The sequence below is a fragment of the Coloeus monedula genome (assembly GCF_965178545.1).
Source record: "Coloeus monedula genome assembly, chromosome: 6".
NCBI lineage: Eukaryota > Metazoa > Chordata > Aves > Passeriformes > Corvidae > Coloeus > Coloeus monedula.
In genome coordinates this window covers 52,608,515-52,625,525 of record NC_138786.1, presented here as the reverse complement: position 1 = coordinate 52,625,525, position 17,011 = coordinate 52,608,515, and the positions used below count along the sequence as shown (strand labels likewise).

The 17,011-nt window shown below is 43.2% G+C and overlaps 1 protein-coding gene across 2 annotated transcripts in view; it reads left to right on the top strand.

The window, feature by feature from the left end:
* Window positions 1–17,011, top strand: part of CCDC85C (coiled-coil domain containing 85C) — a 109,994-nt gene that overhangs the window by 1,353 nt on the left and 91,630 nt on the right. The gene's annotated exons all lie outside the window — the stretch shown is intronic.

Below are 17,011 nucleotides of genomic sequence, written 5' to 3'. Positions count from 1 at the left end.
ACAAAAACCAGCCTGAGTTTTCAGGGTTAAATAAACACTGGTTGTGCTCCCATTCTTCCTCTTCTTTCTCTCCCCCTTTAAATATTTTGGTTTATGTTTGGCTTGTTTGTGTGCTAGTTTGATAAAATTGATAAGGATGGGATGAAATCTTGGAAGCATCTGATGAAAGTGCAGGTTTGTCCCACAGAGCATCACCTGTTAGCTCCACAGGACAGGCTGGCTGTGAAGTGCTCAGGAGTTTTTGAGAGGTGCAACTCGGCTTTTCCCTGTCTCTGCTTCAGAAAGAGGAGTTTTGTTTGTAGAGAAGAGATTGCTCTCGAAGGGACGCTGTACTCACAATTTTGTTCAGGCTAGTCATTGAAGTTAGAAACAAGCTCCACAATGAAATTGTGCCAAGCCTCCTCTGGCAGTTCATATTCAAGCAAAGTTTCTCCTGTTGTCTAATAGTGATCAGGCATTAAAATAATATTGGAATGTCTTTAAAATGGAGATTTTTCTTAATCTTTCAAAACCAACAAGACCAAATACGTTACTTCTAGAAGGAGTAGTGTGGTCAAGAGGGTTCAGTAGGAATCAAACCAAACAAAATTCTTGTATGTAAGACTACTTCTAGTGTTCTTAGTCCTCTTTTCCAACCAGAGAGGACTATTTTCTGATTGGGGTGCCCTTTTCCCTCTTCTAAGCACACAGAGGGGGATGGAGTCCCAGAGGCTGGCTCTGATTGATGTCAGCAGTGAATGTCTGTACCTGATAACCATGCTTTCAGCTCCCAGAGCTTTTGGCAGTCCTTTTCTTTTTGGTGATTTGTGGCTAGTCTTTATGTCCCAAGAGACCTGAGGGCATGGAGGATTGATCTACTCATTTCACAGGTGGTCATCCATGAATGTGCTGTTTGCAGTCCTGTTGTGTCTCAACTCACAGCTGGAGAAGTTCTGGCCACCTTGCCCAGTTGTCAGGGATTGCTGGTTTCAAGGGTGATCCAGTCACCAGACAGTGCAGGGTACAGCAAACATCTTCACATATTTGGTGTGGAATTTTTTAGTTTCTCTCTTCTAGAGCTGTGTAAATCAGAAGTATCTGGTTTGTAAATCTGCAGATAGCTTCTTGATGTGACTTGACCTTATTTTCATAAAGCATTGCTCACCACAGAGGCTTGGAGAGCACATGACAGATACTGAGTGTGCTGTTGTTTTGGGACAGAAGGGCTTCACCGTTCTGGTTTGTGAACCTTAGACCATGTCCCTTTTAGGTATTGGTAACTGAATAGGACAAAGGCAGTTGAATTAATCTGTTAACTCAGGGCTCTTGAGTATACAAAACATCACCAATACCTTAGAGCTGTCCTTTAAATCCGGGCTGAAGGCACACTGGGATACTTCACCTGGGATTCAAAATCGTCCCTGTCAGCAGAAAGAGGAAAGTCTCTGCTTGCAGAGCTCGGTCCTCATTGCCCTCCTCAAGCGCTGTGTGTGGGACAGTGCCCAGCAGCGTCTTTTGGAGGGGACTGAGATCCAAGTCTCATGTCCTACCCTATGTAGGGTAAGAGTAGGGAAGGGTGGCAGAGCCGCTGCACACACGTGTTTCCATGTGTGCCTTTGCACCCCTTCTCATTTGCCGTATCGGAAGGAGGAGTATGGGCTCGAGCATTTCAGACGTGACCTTTAGGTTTTAGTGACTTCTGGTTCTGGCGTGCCTGTGGAAGGTGCTCTCTGTGGGAAGTATTGAAGCTCTTTCCTGTGAACCTGAGCGATTTCAATTCTGAGGGTGCAACGGATATAATTAGCACTTTTAAAGCTAATAATCCTGTAAAGATGTAGACAAGCCTGATCTCTCCACTTAGGTAGTGAAGCTGTAAAATGACTTGAATAGTTGTCATTCTCAGATAGCATCGGTATTCAGCAAGGCCATTTCCCTGACTGTGCCTTTGGAAATGCCTCTCAATACATATGCAAATGCAGGGCTTATCAGGCCCCTTATTTGACTGACAGCAAGAAGTCTGGGAGGGGTGTTTGCCTGGGACCAAGCAACAATTCTGTTAAGCCTGTGACGGTGTAGAGGAGCAGGGCAGGAGCAGGTGAACATGAAAAACCACTTCAGTGAGTCAGGTGGATGGTGGAGCTGTCACGGAGCAGCCCCGCAGTGATCATCCTGCCGTGTCTCCTGCCCCTGTCCCTGCCTTCCGTGCGTGCACGGAGATCTCGGCCGCTTTGTACTCTTTTCTTGGTGAGTTGTTTTCCTCAGGGGTAAAACAGAAGGAAGGCAGAGGAAAGAGAGTGCATGGCCCTTCGTTGTTTGGTTGTAAGCTTGGGTCTGGTTTGCTGTTTGTCTCATGTCTTTAAAGCGCTGGAGAACTAACCAGTGGGTGAAACAGATACTGCCTGGCCAGCTGAGCTAATACTGAAATGAACAGCCCAGTGTGCTTTCATAGGGAGAGGAGGTGGCTGAAAGGGATGCAGTGCAGAATTTAGCATCTGTAGTAAGAACACAGCAGAAACCTTGGGCAGCTGGTGGGAGCAGGGTTGCTACTTGTGAGCTGCTTGCTAGAGCATTTTTTGCTTACGGAAAAGCTGGAAAGTCCTGAAATTGGGAGCTGGAAAATGCAAAACTATACCGCCCCTGCTAGTGGTATCTATTGAGCTTCACTTGTTAAGTGCTTTTCTAAAGGAGTCAGGAGTATGGTGGCTGTTAAAACACTCATTGGAAGGTACATTCTTAATAGAATCTTAGCGGGCAAAAGTGGGTGAAATGTTTCTCATTTTCTCTTCAGCAATCCATGGAAGTGAGTTGTTGAACCAGGGCGTGATTTATTTGACCAGTGACCCACCCCAGTGTGAGGTGATGAACTCTAGATTTGTAAGGTGAATTCAGAATAAATGGTGTAAGTATAAAAAACAACCTCAACCCAACTGGTGGTCCACCTTTGCTTCACTTTTCTGAAGTCTATTTACTTATGCACGTTGTGTTTTGGAAGCTGGTGATTATTCACTCATGGAAGATAAGATAATAAGTATAACATAGCGTGAAAATGGCTAATATTAGCTGACATGTAATCCTGCTTGTTCTGAAAGTAAGAGGTATGGCCATTCTCTGTGTGCACTGGGACTTGGGCTGTGGGACAGGGGCACCTCCAAGCTGTGTGATGGGAACTGGCCAGTTGCCTCTGTATTGATATGCCACAGTTCTAAGCCTACCCAGATCGAGGACAGAAATTGAGACTCAGCCACTGTGTGTGCTTGGGAGTGCTCTGGCTTTCCTTTTTGTGCATGGTGTGGATCTCTGTGTGCACACAGTCTTTCTGCCCATCCAGATTTAGACAGCCCTGTCGAAGTGGCTGCTTGGCTCCTGACAGAATTAGGTTTAAAAAAAGAGAATAACAAAAAAAAAAAAAAAAAAAAAGGCAGGTGCATTTGGTGATGTTGATATTAACATGGACTGGGGGAAGAAAAAACCCTCAGGTACCACAGGATATGTCCCTGGACTGTGAAGTATGTGGGAACATTGGGAGGAGTGACTCAAAGCTCCCTGAGGCCAGGGCAAGGGCTTCCACTGGTTTTAGCCTTATCTAGATCTGACTGGGACAACTGTTCATCCATCTGCAAGCCTGGAGGCATACAGACTCAACTAGTGATGTGCCCAGGACAAAATCCTGTGCATACAGGCAAAGCTTTCAGGCTTTAGTTTTATTTCATGCCCATCAGCTGAAGTTGTCATTAGAACTTCACCTTCCAGGTGAACCTTCTAGGTTTCCAAAATGGACTGAGTGGTTTCCAGTGTCTCTGACTTTGTTCCAGTTGGGTGAAGTGTTAATTATCTTTTTTTACCTTTTTTTTTGAAATGTTTTGTTTTAATAAATTATTGAGAACATCAACAATTAAAAAGTGGTCAGAGAGGCCCAGAAAAAAGCTGTGGGTACAGCAGAGAGCCTGTAGTAGCAGAGATGTTAATCTATGGCGTCTTGTTGCTGTCTTCTCCAGTGAAAGAAGAATGGTCTCTCTGGGTGAGGGGGTGGGAACATCTCTAGTTCTATTGATTCCCACTTGTAGATGTCCACATATTTACCTAGAGGGTACAATATATTGCAGTTAAAATGGTGGCAGAGAGAAATGGCTGTTCCCTGTGGGTTGGTATTGATTGGTAATGCAGCTACTCTCTACTTACTTCTCTTCTTTGCACACCCTTTATGCCAAAATACTTTCTTTTATTAGTGTATTAATAATCAATATACTTATTATTTACTATGGCATATTAACGAGGCCTTTGAGATGAGAATATGCAGGGGCAGAAGCAAAAGATGAGGGTGATCCCATTTAATTTATCTCCGATATAGGCTGTAACAGCTGCATTCCCTTGGGCTTCCTTTATCTGTGTAGAGAAAGGCACTTTGGTGTCATGATTTACGTGAACCATGTCTGCTTCGAAGAGAGCAGAATTGTATGCTGGTTGTGCTCCTTCTCTCTGCTGGTGAGGAAGAAGCCTGGTCAGCTCGTTCACATGCAGCCATCTAAAGCCAGATGAGGTCAGCCCTGTTCCAGGTGTTGTGGTAACCACTGTCCACTTTTCCTGTGCACCTGTCCTGGATCTGGTGAAAGAGAGGAAACCAACTTTCTCAGCAGCACTCAGATGTCACCTCTTTATAGTCCCCATATGGCATGGGCAGCCCAGGTCAGAAAAAGTCCTGTTCTCTGTGCTGGAGGCCTCTCAGAGCTCAGTGGCTCTTGACAAGCTTAAGCACAGGTTTGGTTACTTGACCAATTATTTTCTTTCTTATATCAAGAGCACTTTTCATCCTCTGAAAACGGCTTTAATGTTCTTTTTTTAATACTGCTGTTTTTAATGTGTTGGTATTTTTGGTGCTGTAGGCTGTTACATACAGACTCCTTGTGATTAACACAGGAAATCAGCTCTGGGGTGGTACACTAGATAGATGTAAGACCTCTGGAGAAACACCGGTTTCCACCTCTGCTCTAAGTTCAATGAGTTCTGCTAATTGGCTTGTCAATGCTGAGGTAAGGTACAGCTTGAGTTTCTTGCAGCCAGTAGTCATTGGCCACTCATTTGAAGGACTGCCATGGAGTGTTTCATTTGAGGCATCTTTGTCATTGCCTACTCGTGCCTTCTTGCTGGGGCACTGTCTGTGTGCCAGCCTGCTTGGCTGCCAAACTTCAGGGTAGCTGGTGTCCCTGAAAACAAGCTTCAGGATGCTTAAATTAAAATTGGGCCATATCGGGAAATATATTCTCCATGGCAATGTGTTCTAATTTTGTTTTCCTCTCTCAATATTCTATAGACATATCTTATTCTCAGCTGTCCTGTTGAAGGAAAAAAAACTTGTATTGATTAAAAGACAATTTTCTATGGGCCTTTGATGGAATTATCCACTTAGTCTTGTTGAAAGCAATCAGAATAAGGGAAGTAAACTGTGTTGGTTACATGTAAATGATTTGGTCCTCTGGAGGCATTTCGTCAAATAAAGCTGAGGATCGAATCAAATGGTGATCTAATGAAGTGGCAGGCATGAAAACCCAAAATGCAGCCCTGGTAGGTGTTACACTCTGTGTGTGTGGAGATGAGAGGTGTGAATACCAACACTGACAGAAGCATTGCATCTGAAAGATGAAGGGTTAATACTTTGTGGGGACAAGGGTGACTGCATCCATGTGACCTTGGGGATACTAGAGGCGTACCCTGGGAGGCATTGGGCTTTTTATCTGTCCCACGGCATGGCTGTGGCCTTGCTCGCATCTCACACAGACATATCCGTGGCAGGGTCTGCTGATATTGTCCCAGCAGGCTGCCCTTGCTGCATCCTTCTGTACTGGGGCTGCCCTTCAGAGATGCTCTGGGAACAGAACGATGGACAGTGGCTGATGGTAGGTGGGCTGGAGGTGAGGTGCTTAAACTGGCAAAAATGTCTAGTATACATCAGTGAGGCAAATGGAAAACATCTAAGCCCATTTAAAATACAGCTAAAACGCTTGAACCCGGAAGGCTGATGTTCTTTCCACATTCACACGCTGTCCTTAATGCATCCCACTGCAAAACACACAACATGGCTCGCCTGGAACAGGGAAGGTCTGGGGGCTGCACATCCAGTTTTCCTGCGAATTAGCTGCAGCTGGCTGGGTTTGCTTCTGCATTCTGTATTTTTAACCTGACTTTTTGTCTGCCAGCCAGAATTCATCCTGCCCTGTCGCCAAATGTCATCATCCCCTTGTGGTTAACTTGCTGCAATTCATGAAACACTTGGCTGCCATAAATAGTTATGTGCAGAGGTTCCTCTGCACGCGGAGCGGGCAGAAATGCGCAGGCAGCGCTGCTAGGCACTCGCACACGAACATGTCCACCAAGAGAAAGTTGACCCACTTCTGCAAATAGATAACTCCTGGCAGAAAAAGTAACACTGTCTCAGAGAATCTATCTTCCCCTTGCTTGCTGAATTGTGAAGCAAAAAGCAAGCCAGCTTCATCTTCTGAATTAGCAGTGATGTGAGCACAGTACTCCTCATTGAAACCAGGGTGTGTAAATCAGCCCTTGATCTGAGGAGGGCTTAAAATGGCCACAATTTGGTCATGATTTTTTTTTTTTTTCAGCATAATGAAAGCTTTTGTTAGTGAATGAGGTGCATGGAGTTCAGGACTCAGCTGCTCTTAGGTATTAGGAAACATTTATCACCATGGCAATTGAAGGCTGCTGTGCAGGTTATTTCGAACACTTTTCTAGTGACTCATGTCTGGGTCAAGACCGTTTATGCCAGGTTACTTTAGCCCCTGAACATACAGGTATATATATTCTTCCTTCCCTTAAATTGTTTCTTGCCTTGCTATTTTGCCCCTCTCAGGGAACTCATTGCTTGTTCTGACTTATGTCTCCAAGGTGGTGGGTGGTGCCACGTGTTCACCTTGCTCGGAGACGCTTCTGTAAAAGGTCTTTGTGACCTCAAGTCCTTGTGAAGTAGGTTACAGGTTAGTTTTGACTGGGTTTGAGGCTTCATGGATCTTGCAGTGAGATTGAAGCAGTTCTAAATCTGATGTGAGTTATCTCATTGTCTGCCTGGGCTCTCCTATGGGCTTGTAGGATGGGATGTCTCCTGTTTGCCTGGGGTGCCTGTGGTGGGAGGGCTGTCTGCAGTAGAGGGAGCACCGTCAGTGAGTGTCGGGCTTATGGCATCAGGGCTTTGGCCAGCTGCACATTGCAGTCACAGGGTGACACGCTAGCTGTCTTCTGTGGTTGTGTCAACGTTGGCTTGCTGGCAGAATTAGTTCAATCAAAGCTGGAGTGCTCTGAAAAGCCCTTCAGACTTTGCTGCATCCCCCAGCTCTGTGCAGTGACACTCAGGACTGCATGCTGATGCCTTTTCCCCCATTTGATCCCAAACTCCTTTGCTGCTGGGGCTTCATTCATGTATAAGAAGGTCAGTGGCATCTGAATGTCTGTGGGAGATGAATGATGAAGTGTGAGGAGCAAATGGATGGAGTAGGGCTCAGAGTAGGAAGCAAGAGGAGATACTTAGCTGCTCTTTCAAACCATTTCCAGGACAGTAAGATCAAACCATCTCCAGGGGTGTCTATGCCTGGGAGTTTGACACCTGTCCCTGCATTCCCAGGACAATGAGAGCCCCTAGGTATGGTAGGGAAGGCTGCAGAGCAGCTGCTTCTCTGTCCTTATGCTGTAGAAGACCCACGAAGAGGAAAGGAGCGGGCAAAAGGAATATTCAAAGCAGAGCAGCAAAACCAAACCATTGTTTTAAAAAGAAGAAAAAGGATTTACAGCATTTCCAGTCCCCAAAGCGTAACATTTCTATGGAAATAGCAGGAGGAGGCTTGCTGTCAGTCTCTGATCTAGTGGGACTGACTAGATTTTGTTTGTTCTTCTCCACATCTTCCATCCTGGATCATCTGAAGACAGGTTGCTGTGCATCACAAATGCAAGTTTCCTGGTTTCTGACTTTTGATTAAGTGTTAAGCAGTCTCTGGAGGGCTGGCATCTATCTTTCATCTGCAGTTTTTTACTTGCTAAGGTACATTTCTCTCACTCTGTGACACTTACTGATATTGCCTTGTCCTTTCAATGCCACTTCTGTGACACTGTGCTCCTGTCATCAGGCCGTGCACTGTTCAGTGGTGTGGTCCATCTCAGTGACCAGTGAAGTTACTGTGGAACACTGTTGGACTTGAATGAAATTGAGACTTGGACTCTTTACACTTGCTTTGGTATTTTTTTCAAAGGAAATCCAGAGTGTCTTTAATCTCCAAGGGAAGTAATCTGTCCTGTTTAGGCAATGCTCTGCTTGATTTTTGTGTTGTCAGAGGACTACTGCTGGTTATATACATGCAGGAGTTTACCATTTTCGTGTTGATGTTTTCATTGGTCGCACCTCCCCCTCCCCCTCCCCCCAAATTCTTCTTTTTAGTAGGATCTAATAGAATAGGCTCCAGGACAATCTACTTAAAAGTCTACTGTTTTCTGCCAGAGTAACATCGTCAGATGCTAACAGAGTATCAGTAATTAAAAATAACTAATTTTGGTTGATGCTGAATCTTTTCCAGCTCCTAACAAAGGTGTTAAGAAAATCTTATTTTTATGTACAACCTTAAAGGGCTACTGTGATGCACAGTATTCTTTTGTCTTCTTGGTTTCCTTGTCTTATCTCCCTTACTGGGATTTGCAGTCTCATATTTATCTATTTCCCAGCAACTGAATATAACTTTGATCTATGCTTTGGATCTATGGAGCTTTTAATCCCTTTCCACTGAGTTAAAAGCTTGTTTGCTGTTGAATGTGATACATAGTTATAGGTTATATGATCTTCACCAGCGGCTCATGCATTGCACAGTGATGGCACATTGTGAAAATCTCTGATAAAATGTTCCCTTGTTCATTTTCCTAATTGTAGCTGAAACCCAGCATGGGAGTGAGTCAGTCATTCACTCCTGGTCAAACTGCTGATACACCTGTCCTTTGCTGTTACAAATACCTCTGCATTTGCTTGCTTTATTTCAATTATTCATTCATTTCTCTGTGATGTTTATTTTTGAGGCTACAAACCAGTTGAGTATTTCAGTCAGTGCAGCAGCCTTTCCATCTTTTGATTCTGATAACATTTAGAGTGTTTTCCTTTTTTGTCATTTAGCACCTTTTAAAAATAGGTATCCATTTTTAAAGCCTATGTGTTTATTCCTCTTTGATGTCCTGAAGCATGATACTATATGCCTTGTTTGTGGAGATCTTCTCTTCTGGAGTGGCTACAGTTTCCACCTCAGGACCAATCATGATTTTTGCAGCTCTGTTTTCCAGGCCATGTGGATGCAGCTGCATGTGTGTGACTGTATTCAACCATCTTCTGAAAGTTGTTCTTCTCGAGGTTTTGGTGCAGCTGTTTGCTTCCTGGATTCTGAGCAGTTTATTTGGAAGTCTCCCATGCTTGTCTCCTGACCTCTTGTAACAAAATGCAGTCCTCTTTTTATGATGTCAGTTAAGGCTATATTGTTTTAGATGTAAGCTTTAAAATAACAAAAGGATGGATGGTTCTGCAAGTTAGAGCACTGAACTGGGACTCAGATTTGGAGTGCTGTCACATTGTTACATAGCTTTCTGATGTAGTCTTAGCTAAATTATGTGATTTGTGATTGTCCTTTTATGCAACCAGGATAATATATTTCCTTTGTCTTCTCCAAGTTCTTTGTGGTTTGTTGGGTCATTGATAACATGCTCATACAGTGCTCAACAGAATTAGACCCTTACCTCAAATGGGGCCTCTGACCATTGCTATGATACCAGTGATAACAAACAGGTTTTGAGTTATACTGAGCTAGCAAGGAAGGAGAAGTCTTTATAGTAACTCCACACATTGCTAATTCCCAGTTTTGGAGTTGCTTCAAATCCTGTTTCAGCTTTACTGGGATAAAAGCACTTTACATGTTGGGTCGCTTCCCTCTGTATTGTGTATACTTCTTGGAACCACAGGATGATGAAGTGTGGTCAGTCACCAGCCAACTGTAATAAACCAGAAACTTGTCAAATAATAATTCTCCAAAATGAGAAGATGAGCAAAATTAGATAAAAAGCAGTGTTTGACTCTCTACAGACACAGACAAGTGCAGAAAGAAGATGCTGCTGCTGTGACAGCAACATGTTACCTTGATATCTTTCAGAGAGTGGGCACAGCATTTGTTATTTCAACTCATCCCATCTATGTTGCCCAGTTGAGTATCATGTTATATATGTGTATTTAAAATGAAGTTTATTGTCAGCCTAGTGCAGTTTTTTGGCTGAGGTGAAGAATCACAGCTGAGGCAGAAGGGTCCTTCTTGTCACGTTGCCCCCCGTGTCACTGCAAAGCAGTGGTGTCTTTGCTGTAATTGCTGAAGGCACCCTTCCTCTTTCCAGTTAAATTCTTACCTGATCCCTTGGTTGCTTTATTTCTGGTGCTGGTAATTCGGTAACTCCTAACGAGTCCTGACTGAAAAGTCATCAAAGTCATTCTTGGGTGTTAACTCAGAGTTTCTTAACCACATGGGCTTTTATTTCCATTTGCGTGGTGGAATTGGGAGGGAGGATCTATTTGTCGGCGTATCACTGACACGTTAGGAGGGTGACAAGACTGCAGTAACTCTTCCTAGGCAATTATGTATGAAAGGTTGTCAGTGTCAGTAGTATGGGAAGTTAAAAGCCTTAATTTTCATTTGGAATTGAAGCCCTAATGACTTTCCACTCCCACAGCTCATAAAGACCATGTTTCATCCTCAAGTTGACCAAGAAAAGAAGGGGAGGGGACCTCTTTTATTTCGGACTTTTTTGTGTGAATTTTTTGTGAAAAAACAGATTTATGAGTCACTGGTCTTTGTATAAAGATAATTACTGGAGTATGAACCTCAAAAAAGTGACATTTGATGACTTTGCCACTAGCCATGCGTCATGAGCTTCTGCTTTCTCTCTTTTCAATTACTTAAGTTAAACAACGTCTCAGTTTGAAAGGACTAATTTTATTCCTGTTTGTTGTTTGCCTTATACACTTAATATTTTCTCAATGTAAAGCTAAACAGTAGAGAGGGGAAGAGAAAGGATCATCCCAAATGAGTGCTCTCTAATCATTCAAAATGGTGGGTGCAGATCCTATGGGGTTAAGTGAAGTGTTGTATTCAGTCACACTCCTCACTTGCAGCGTAGTAAGGGAGAGAAACTGGATCACACAAATCCTTCTGTTAACCCTAGGAACATAATTAAGTTCCTCTGGAAATTTGTTCTTTTAAAATACAGCCCTCTGATCACCTATGTTGTTTAATCTGTGCTTAAAGGTAAAGCTATGTTTTTGTTCACTTTGGTGTCTGTTGTTGTGAGGTTTTTTTTTCCCAAGAAATAAGGGAGCATTTTGTAACTCAGTAGCATCTGCTGCTTAACACAAGTGAGAGCTGAGGGCAGGGGTGTTGGTAGAGGTGGCATGTGCAGGTCAGAGGCCTGCTTTGGCTCTGTAGCAGCAGGTCAAGAGCTTGCACAGTGGCAAGTGATCCAGAGCATGTGTCTTTGTGGGTCCACCAGGGATACTGAAGGGCATCTTCTGTTCAAAGCACAGGTACTCAGCATTTTCAGAGTATTAAATGTTCTGAGAGTGATGCAGGCTTCACTCTTGGAAGTGGCTGAGGTGACTAGCTAATTTTCTTGGCCATGGGGCTGTATTCTTGAGAAAGCATTGCTCCAGACTGTAAATGCTGTCTATCCATAACAGCATAGGTCCAACAAGTTTTCTGATCCCACATCTGTGGAGACAAGTCTGCTCAGAGACCTGCAAAAAGAGGAATGGATCATGTAAACAGCAGCTGATGCAGTTGTTGGAAAGGCTTCTATTTTTTCTTTCTTCTTGTTACAGCATTTTGGCAAGGTTGGACAGAGAAGGTTTCCAACGGAAGATCTGCTGTCTTGTGCTCCAATCTGTGTTATTTGGATAAAAATTACAGGACTGTCCTTTAAAATTTTTTTTTTATTTGGCAGTTCAAAGTGAAGGAAACACAATATTTTTGGGAAAGCCTTGGAATTGCCCCTGTAAAAGGAACATGGTCTAAAAAGTAAAACTCTCTGACTCTGTTATGTTCAAGGTTGGAGATATTTGAATTTGATCTTCTTTTTTTTTAAAGGAGAGGTTCCATATCTGGATTTAAACCAAAACTGTGTTATGCACAAAGGGACAGGTTTCTTCTGTTGAAAACAACATCTGTAGAGCTGGAGGGAAGGGCTGGGCAGCATGGAGTATGTGTCCTAGCATGGGGAGCCATGGAGGTGCTGACTTCCTGGAGCTGCTTCAGGAAGGTAGGGAGCAAGGGGGCAGCTGGGGGGAGAACTTCTGTCGAGCTCAGATGAACCTCTAATGCAGCCCTTGGGCTGAGCTGGGGGGAGATGGTCTCAGTGTGTGAGGAGTGGGCAGCAAGAGCTGCCTGCCTAGCTCAAGATGGGGTTGAAGACCACTACAAAGGGATGTGGCAGCAGCTGAAGGAGGGAATGGAGTAAATCACTGCAAAGATGTGGTTTGGGAGCTAGCTGTTATTTTTAACAGCTGATTTCGTTGAACTGGATTGAACTCCCTCCAGCTCAGCATTGATGATGGTGCCTGGAGCTATAAAGATTGTATTTTGATCAGCAAGTCAAAAGCAAGTGTACCACTAGTTATGAATACATTTTCAGAATTACAAGCAAAGGAGATTTCAGAATAATAATGGGCACAAAAAGTTGCCTGAAGGAACTGGTTTCCTTGATAAATGCTGGAAGAGGTGTAGACCCTAACTGTTGCACTCCTTCCCATATCAGCTTTTTAAAAATGTGCCAACAGATCTAGAATCTGAGTTTTGAACCTGTTAAAATCCTGACTAGACATGATGCAATATGGCAGGAAAACCAATAATGTTGAGGTTTTGAAAATGCAAAGGGTTCAGTTGTAGATGTGTGATATGAGGAAAAAAGGGCATGTGTGTCCTGTGCTGTATATTGTTGACCCAGTTGGTTATTCAATGATGAATTCTGATCTGTATGTTTCGAATGACAGATCTGGGTTCTGAAATGGTGATGATTAGATTAAGACAGTGTAGTAAACCCTAATGGTGCATGAAGAGCTACTGCTGGATTTGCAGTAATACATACTTTTCTGCCTTAGAACAGCATGAATAATACTTTATGGTTGTATAACTCCTTCCAGACAAGGAGTCTAGGAGTGCTTTGTAAACGCTAATGAGTTTGGCCTCATAGCATATTTATAAGCCTGAGAAGTAGCATTATTCCCCTTTTTTTATAGTTTGGATGTTGACTAGCCTAAGCATGCAAAGAGCAGGCAGCAGAGCTTTCATCTGCCGACCCTCAGTCCTGGGCCTTCTCTGCAGGACTCTGTAGGCTTCCTGAGTGTGTCTGAGGCATGCTCAGAAATTTACTGCAGATTCATTCCAGAAAAGGGGTTGGGTTATTTTGCAAACCTCTGGGTGTCCTTTGTAAAGCATAAAGCATTGTAATTATTTGGTGATAATTTCTTGCTTGCCTTTTTGTTCTACAGCAGCAGAGATTGAAACTAATCCTGTACTGGAATGAAATCAGATTGGGCATTATGAATATTGTTTCCTTGCCCAGAACAAAGAGACTTAGTTAATGTGCATTCAAAATTCTGTTATCTTTACATGGAAGTTGCAGCAGGTGGGTAAGGAATGTGAGGTCAGAAGGATTGGGAGCAGATAATTGCCCGTGTCAAAGGGCAGTGAGAGTGATGCCTGTGAAAAATACCTTGCAAAGTAGGTGGGATCAAACACTGCAATGGGCACACACAGATTTTTCCTTAGCAGCTTCTTCAGATGTTCATCCCAGAATGTCTGCATTATTTCTACATATTTATGTAGTAGGATGTTCTGCAACATGAGCACCGTGTGGATTGTAGATAAATGTTATAAATTTTTTGTGTGTGAGTTCAGTGTTCGGTGACACATGCTTTAAAGACAGCTCTAGAGGGATAAGTCCCTCTTTAGCTGTGGGATAAGTATATGCAAGCACACATTTCACATAATGCTTTCACACCCCTAACCTGAAAAAACTGCTCCCAAATCTCGCTGCTTTTTCATGGACTGGAGACCAGTGAGGATCCCAGCAAAGAGTCTGTAAAGTTCTAGATGTGGAGGTGGTGATCTTCATGATGTGTTTGTTAGAATTAGCAGCATTTCTGGTCTCATAGAATCATAGAATAGTCTGGGTTGGAAGGGACCTTTAGAGGTCATCTAATCCATCCCCTGCAATAAGCAGGGACAACTTCAATCACATCAGGTTGCTCAAAGCTCCATCCAAGCTGACATTTCTAGGGATGGGGCATCCACCACCTCTCTGGGCAACCCGTGGCAGTGTTTTACCACCCTCATTGTAAAAAATGTCTTCCTTAGATCTAACCTGAATCTACCCTCTTTTAATTTAAAACCATTACCATTATCCCTTGTTGTATCCAAAAAGGCCCTAATAAAAATTTTGTCCCATCTGTCTTATAATCCCCTTTTAAGTACTAAAGGCCACAATGAGGTCTCCCAGGAGCCTTTTCTTCTCCAGGCTAAACAACCTCAAGTCTCAGCTTTTCCTCTTGGAGAGATGTTTCAGCCCTCTGATCATTTCTGTGTCTCTCGTCTGCACCTGCTCCAACAGGTCCATGTCTTTCTTTTGTGAAATTGTGTTCAGTGTGTTGCTGCACTTCAGAGCTGAAGTCAGTGTCACTGAATCAAGTGCCATTAAAGCAGCTGCCTGTTCCTTATGACCGGACTGTTTTCATCTGATTCTGGTGTATTAAATGCTATATTGGCATGTGACTTCTTCCTTATCTGGCTACTTCTGGAGCGCAGCTTAGCCTTAGCTCTTCAGCACAGAACAAAGGCTTTCCTGAAACACTGTTTGCACATGGCTACAGATAGAAACCGCAGGTGATTAGCAAGAGGTTTTGGCAAGTCATGCAGATACACGGGGTATTTCAGCATGTGACGTGGCATCCTTGTAGAGCTGGGGGCAGGAGCACCCTGTAGAGAGGCTCTTAGTTGACTGTACAGTGCTTAATCTTTCTAATACACCCCGTAATGTGTAGTGGAAGATCTAGATAATGCAAGAAAACAGTTATTTATCTGGGATTAACCTACATAAAACATCTCCATTGAGGAGTAACTAGGCCAGAATACCATTCAGTCTGATGAGGAGTAGCTGAGGGACCTGGGGAAGAGGAGGCTCAGGGGAGACCTTATTGCTCTCTACAGCTACCTGAAAGGAGGTTGGAACAAGGTGGAGGCTGGTCACTTCTCCTAGACAACAAGGAATAGGACACGAGGAAATGGACTCAAGTTATACCAGAAGAGGTTGAGTTTGGATATTAGGAAAGATTTCTTCAGCAAAAGGGTTGTCAGGCACTGGAACAGGCTGCCCAAGGAAGTGATAAAGGTGGCATCCCTGGAGATACTTAAAAGACGTGTAGATGTGGCAGCTGGGAATAAGGTTTAGTGGTGGACTTGGCAGTGCTGGGTTAATGGTTGAACTCAATGATATTTGAGGATCTTTTCCAACTTAAATTATTTAATAATTCTATGATCCTATGAATTGCAGTGTGGTACATCATGTAAAATCAAAGGAGCCTTTGTAGTTCCTTCAGTGAGTGGACATTGGCTCTGGATTTTGTCTTAGTACCCTTTTTTTTTGGTTTGTACCCCTTGACTTCAGCTTAGTACTATGGTCTATGTGTATTGATGTTCTTGCATTTAAAAAAAAAATGAAGAAAAAAAATCAACTTTATCCTCCCAAGCACCCAAACAAACACACCAAATAAGGAGAGCACAATTAATATCTTTTTGACAAACTCTCAGGTTGGCTGGTTACCAGTACTCCTTATGAAGAATAGCCTGCCTGCTTTTCCAAATTCTTGCTCTGTTAGTGGTGCATAAGGCATTTTCCTCAAGATTTATTATGGTAGGAGCTACAGAGTAATCCTTGGTAAATAGATTTATACATGTGACACTCTAGTGAATGGGAGATTTATACTTGGCTATTCCATTGCTGCTCATTACCATATGATGTTTCATTGGATGCAATTATATGTCTGCCTCTACTCTTTGTAGTCCAGAAAGGTTTCACAATATTACTATCTTCCTCTGCTCAGCAGAGCCTCACAAAGAGGCGCTTTGCCATCTGATGGATGGGGTTTGCGGGTGGCTTTGTCCATGGCAGGCCTGGATGTGTGAGGGAAGGTGGCTTTTGGCTGCTAGCAAGACTCGTGGAGCTGTTGTGCTGAAGGTGTTTCAGAAGTTTTGCTTAACTTGCCTGAACTCTGAGAGATTTGCATTGCAGAACTGACCTGGTCTTGTATGTTGTTAGTTGTGAAGGCCCTTGTAACTCCTACACCTCTTAAAGAGGTGTAGGTCTTTCCTCTTGATGAATTTAGTGTAGCATATTCATTACACCAGCTCAAGATCAGAATAGAGTATTTTCTCTGACACTAGAAGGATGATTTAGATTTTTATTAGCTGATATTTTCCACCTAGTTTCTTTGGCCCATATTTTACTGTTTACTGCCATTGCCTGCTACATTTTTAATCAGAAAGCATTAAATCAAAATAATTGTTTTCCTGCTTTGGAAATCAACACAATGTAAAATCTTTTCAAAACTGTGCCCTAAAGCAATGGAATCTGCTAGGTATTTTATTTAGTATAGATATTTTGGGAGACACCTTGACTACACTGAGGTCTGTGGCAAAACTTTCCTTGGCTTTGAAAGGACTGGGATTTTACTTCTTATTTTCTGTTTGCCTGTAACTTTTTCTCCCTGGCTATTGCATATTACATCTTTAATGATTTCTCTTCAACGTGGCTTTTATAAACCATGACCTTTTTTGTCCACGGTCAAGCCCTGTGTTGCTGCACCCCTGTGCTCGGAGACCTCATTCATAAACATGCCTCCAAACACGGCTCTTTATCCCGTGTCCAGGGATGCGAGAGAATCCCAAACAATAGCGAGGCTGAGACAAAAGCCGGC